The sequence below is a fragment of the Macrotis lagotis genome, chromosome 5 (genome assembly GCF_037893015.1).
Source record: "Macrotis lagotis isolate mMagLag1 chromosome 5, bilby.v1.9.chrom.fasta, whole genome shotgun sequence".
Classification (NCBI taxonomy): Eukaryota; Metazoa; Chordata; class Mammalia; order Peramelemorphia; family Peramelidae; genus Macrotis; species Macrotis lagotis.
Window position 1 is genome coordinate 249,269,316 of NC_133662.1, and position 6,000 is coordinate 249,275,315.

General features: G+C 41.3%; 1 protein-coding gene across 5 annotated transcripts in view; it reads right to left on the minus strand.

Moving 5' to 3' along the window:
• AUTS2 (activator of transcription and developmental regulator AUTS2) overlaps positions 1-6,000 on the minus strand; it is a 1,198,592-nt gene that overhangs the window by 133,983 nt on the left and 1,058,609 nt on the right. The gene's annotated exons all lie outside the window — the stretch shown is intronic.

Here is a 6,000-nt window from a genome sequence, read left to right on the forward strand (position 1 = left end):
TTGCCCTGGATCACTAGGGATGTCTCTGGGTTACCTCTCCTACAGAGAAAGCGGTCTCTGAACTTCCCACATCACACATGTCAGAGAAGATAAACAAAGGGGCAAATACAAGGCTTGAAACTTGTGCCTTTTTGGTGTTAATAAAGCTATTAAATACTTTAAAAAGGAGAGCAGGCCTTTTCTAATCCATTTTATCTATCAATACCTGAATTAGGAAGATGGCAGGAATTGAGGAGTCCTTGGCTCTCTCTGCTTCATCTTCCCTCACTAGAAAAGAGCAGCTCTGAGTCTGGGATCTCTCAGGAGCAAGAAGACTTTCATCTTATGCAGAGGCCCCCTAAGTGTGGAGTTGCTCCTGAGAGGGGGTCCCAAAGTGTAGCAGAGCTGTCCTGAGAGGGGGTCCCTCAAGTGTGCCAGTGTGCCTGAGAAGGTATGGAAAGAAGCCCCCTCAGAAAAATTGCTGGACATTCAGGGCCAAGGGTCTCTCCTAACCACCAGAGAACCCTCCAAAACAGTTTTGAATCCTGGCTCTTAAAACTACCCTCCCTCAATTTAAAACCAGCAGAAAAATTTAGACGCTAACAACATCTTGAAGACAAATAATGTTGAGAGACTTAAGAACTGGAATCTGTGGCAATGATGGGAGATTGATCATGAGACAGCTGAATGGCTCAGTGGAAAGAATGCTGGGCAAGAAGTCAGAAAGACCTGAGTTCAAATCTAACCTCTGACACTCCCAAGCTGTGTGTCAAATAAAATTTCTGTCTGCCTCTATTTCCTTATCTCTAAAATGGAATAACAGCACCTACTTCCCAGGTTTTTGTGAAAATATTTACAAAGTTCTTAAGGAAATGCCTTGAAACTAATAGGTGGTAATCCTCCAACCTACAGAGAAGGGGATGGACTCAGATTGTAGTAGAATAAGACATCTTTTTTGGATGTGGCCAATTCAGGAATTTGTTTTGCTTGACTGTGCATATTTGTTACAAGACTTCTGTTTTCCTTTTCTTTTTCAATGGGAGTGGGAGAACAAAAACAGATTTTTTTTTTGCTCATAAAAAAGGGAAGAAAATAAAGAACATAGTCCTACTCTCCCCCTTCTTCCATTGACTGCCAATGTATCATGCTCCTAGCTTCTCTTTCTATCTCCTGCTAGTCGATTAGAGAGGGTCAGACATTCTTATTAGTGCTGTGAAGGAGGTAGAGAAGCAGAAAGAAAATTTAGAGCTGACCTGGCTCATGTCATCCTTCTTCCAAACCTTTCTTGGACATGTCATCCTGTGCTAGGCTATGCAGCTAGTTCTTTGAAAATCTTCCTGCTCAGTCATAATATCATTCATGATTGGACAACTGATAGCTAAGGAAATAACTACTGAAATCAGGGCCAGAATTATGGCTAACAAAATGGCAGATGGGGGAATGAAGGGCTCCCAAACTTAGGTATTAGACAATCAATAACAGGAAAATAGCTGTGAGAGGAGGAGGGGAGGGCAGAGAGAACATGTGAAAAGTCAACACATTTTGCTTCTAACAACAAAAAAATTGATTAGAAAGTCTCTAAACCATGAAAAACCTTCTTTAGGGAAGCTTTCTTTGTGCAAACCCTGCAGATTGTTAGACTACTAGGATTCAATGAAGAGAGGGGAAAATGGCTTGTGAACCTGTCTGTAGTAGATTAGCCAGGGGTCAACAAATGACATGTGCACCCAGTGAGGCTCCCCCACTGTTTTTGAGAGCTGCCCCCAAATCAACCTCTGGAATGTGCTTGCGACCCATAGCCATACAAGGTAATAAGAGAAAGGGCTCAGAATCTTAGAAGGTCCCTTTGCTTCTGGGGCACCACCTGGCCTCATACCAATACAGCGGTGGGGTGGAACTAGCCAGCTGGATATAAGGAAGCTTATTTGCCCATGTATCTCAAAGGGAAGAGGCTCCCCGATATCAGAACCTTTCTTTTTTTTTTTAAGAATTAGGTTTAAGAAATAAAAGAGTGCTAGTCTTGGAGATAGTAAGACCTGAATTCCAATTCTACTTTAGACACTAGCTGAAAAAAACCTAGAACATTCACTTACCTTCCTCATCTACAAAACAAGGAGATTGTCCCTCCCAGGTCTAAATGTCAGATCAGATGATGGGGCTCCAAATGGGATTGACCTTCTTCTTACCAGGCTAGATTTGAAGGAAATTCTACTTCTGATATTTATTAGCTATTTGAACATGAGTTGTGTGAAGTGCTTGAGCCTCAGTTTCCTCAAATATAAAATAAAATATGATGATAATAATCTATCATATCTATTTTTAAAGTTACTATTTGTTCCTATGAGAGAATGTAGGTGAAGCATCTTTCAAATCTTTAAGGGCTAAATGTTGGTTAGGGCAGTGAGATGGGAGTACTGGGCCTAGAATAAAAAAGACCTAAGTTCAAATCCAGCCTCAGACACTTACTGGCTCTGTGACTGGGCATGTCACTTCACCCTGTTTGCCTCAGTTTCCTTGTCTGTCAAATGAGCTGGAAAAGAAAATGGCCAGTCATTCTAGCATCTTTGCCAAGAAAACCCCCAAAAAGGGTACATGAAGGGTTGGACATGATTGAACAAAACAACCAATGTTGGTTGACAGGGTGGGTGTTTTTGGGACTGGATCTGTGATTTCACAGGTGTAGAAACTCTTGATCAATGAAGATGCTGCAAGTTAAGGTATTATAAAACAGCCCAAGGTAGTGACAGGCCAAACAACTTGGGGTCATTCTTTTGGAGCTTTCCTTCCATCTCCTGTCTTCTTATCTCACATACCCTTCCTCTCTCCTCCTTCTGCCAGTCTCTGAGCAAGAGGTGGCACCTCTCTTTTCCAAGGCCAACTTTTCTACAGATGTACTTGATCCCCTCCCCTCCTAGCTTCTCCAGCAGATTGTGTCCACAATCATTTTCCTTCTCTCTCAAGTCTCCAGTCTTTCTCTCTTAATTGTTTCTGTCTGTACTGTCCTGGGACATGCCCATCTCTTCCATCCTTAAAAAAACAAACAAACAACTTTGACAAGATACCACCATCCCCTGATCCCTTTCTCAGACAAATATCTTTAAAAAATTCCTTACACTCATAGATTATACTTCTTTTCCTCTCACTCATTTCTCAGCCCCTTGCCATCTGGCTCTCAGGCTCATCACCCAACTCAAATTACTTTTTTGAAATTTACCAATGATGTCTTAATTGATTAATTAATTAATCTTTTGGTCTTTTCATAGGCTTCATTCTTCTTGATTTATCTAATGCATTTGACACTGGTGACCATCTCCTGGGTGCTCTCATCATTCTCTGGTCTTATTCTCTTCTCTCCTCTCCTAGCTCTTCTCATTGTAAGACTGCTCCTTCTCAGTCTCCTCTGAGGGCTCATCATCCATCTCACCCACGATTTCCCAACATTTTATTTGAGACCCTTTTCTTGTCTCCCTCTATTACTCCCTCATCAGCTCCCATAGATATAACCATCTTTTCTTACGCAGACTCTGCGCAAGTCTATATAACACCCTCAAATTATTTCAAGGTGGATGACATGAAGAGATTTTAAACTCAATTCATTATCTTTCCTCCTAACCCCCTCCCCCCCATTTTCCGGACATCCCAATTTCTGCAGAAGGTGCCATCATCCCTCCAGTCTCCCAGGCTTATAACATTAGCCTGATCCTAAACTCCTCATTCAACAAATCCAGTCTTACTGTTTCTCTATTCCTTACACCTCTCTCATACTATTCCTTTCTACTCACATAGTTACCATCCAAATTCAGGCCCGCATCACCTCCTGCCTAGATTATTGCAGTAACCTTTTAATTGGCCTCCTTGCCTCAGGTCTTTACAATTCATTTTACAAATTGCTTTCAAAGTAATTTTCCTTAAAGGACAAGTTGGCCATGTGACTTCCCTACTCAATCAACTTCCTCTGCATCTTATTACCTTTAGGATCAATACAAATTGCTTTGTTTAAGTCACAACCCTACCAAGCTTAGGCCTAACAACCTATCACTCCCCCTCTGGCTTTCCATGATTCTGCCAAAGTGGCCTTCTCTCTGTTGCTCACATATATCCCTCCACATGCCTGAAATAACCTCCCTTCTCACTCCCACCTGTCTAGAGTCCACTTTCATTAAGACATTGCTCGAGTACGATTTTCTTTCTGATATTTTTCCTGATTCCTCCTCCTGCCAGTGTCTTCCCATCTAACTGCTTTGAATATATTTGTGCTTATTCACTTTATAGTTGTGCTGTATATATTTTAATACTAGCTATCTCTCCCAATGGAGAGCAAGTTCATTTAGAGTAGTAATTGGCATGGAATAGGCACTTAATAAAGACTTTTTAATTGATTGATTGATCATTCAAGGTTGCTTATGGATCAAAAGCTATGATCTTATAGATTTACTATTTATATAATGATTGAAATTTTTTACATAAATGATCTCATTTGAGTCTATCTTGGGAAATCAGTACACAGGTATTATTTATTCCCCTTTTTTTCAGAGAAGGCTTAAATAGACACCAAGAGATTAAATGACTTACTGAAGGTCAGAGAGCTATCGATTATCTGAAGCAGGATCTGAATTCAGGGCTTTCTTGACCCCAAGTGCAGACCCCACAGTTACTTAATTTGGGGCCACGGGTTTAAATTGTCCTCACAAAAATATGATTCCTAGAGGGCAGGGACTTTTTTCATTTCTGTCTTTGCATAATGGCTGGTATGCAGTAGATGCTTCATTAATGCTTGTTATTGACTAATTCCAAATCTAATGGCTTTTCCATAGTACCATATAGTCTCCATTTTGTGTTAAGTGACTCTGATCCAGTTTGGATGGAGGAGGAGATGGATTTACATAAAGAGTTCCCTGAAGTAGTATTTTTTTTTTTGTTTTGTTTTTGCTGACATGTAGCCTAGTGCCATCCTTGCCATGGACAAGAAGAATGAAGTAATTTGCATAAAATGATCTGGCTTCAGACCGTGGGCTTTGCTTTGCCTTGAGTGGGCTGGGGGGAGAGGGGAGAGAAGGAGGCATACCCAGACAGTAAGTCTAACTTAGTCACAATTTCCTATTCACATTCTGTTTTCTAACCTCCACCAAGGTTTAATCACGGTGACAAATCTTATCCTTGGTTAAATTAAAAACCTCAGTCTTCTTACTCATCACTTGCTGTTTTCTGTCACTTCCACAAGAGGATTGGGGGCTTATGTTTGGAGAGAATCAATTGTAATTTGATTAAGAAATGGCAGAAAGAAAGAAAGTAATAACAATAATAATTTCATTTATAAAGCTGCCTCTCCCCAACCAGGCGCAAGGGCTGAAAAGGCAATTAAAATACAGTTCAGTTAAAAACACCATAAAACAGAAATCAAATCAAATATTAAACAGCCCAAGTGCTGTTATTAAATAAGTGGTTGTGAGAGGGGGGTCCTCAGATGGGAGCTGAGAGCCCGGAAGCTTCTCCAGTACAGCCGGAGGAGACTGACTGACTGTATTCAGGTGCTTTGACAGTGAATCCTGTTGTACAAGATATTTTGATTTTAAGCTGGCCCCGTCTGCATCGATCCCTGAATGTACATGTTCCCTTTATATTGTCAATGCTCCGAGAGGACCTCCTTTCCTCTGCCAGTCTTGATAAGGACTCAGTCCCCTTTAAACTAGGGTGTGATGGAGTGGCCCAAGAGGAGGCCTGGAAGATTATCGCTAAAGGCCATAGAACTGGAAAAGGAGACAGGATGCTAAAGGAGCGATGAAAGGCAGATCCAGGGTCCGTGAGATTCTCCTTCTCCCTCCTCCTTACAATGGGTAGAACTCCCCTGTGGAGGGCTTTTTGGGGAAGGTCCTTGACAAGAGTCACCAGGAATGAGCTACAATATAGACCCATGGAGGGAATATCCAGATTAATGAGATCCACTGAAATATACAGCAGGAGTTGAGTTATAGCTAGATGTACTAAGGAGCTGAAAAGAACTAAAACCACACCAGAATGTGT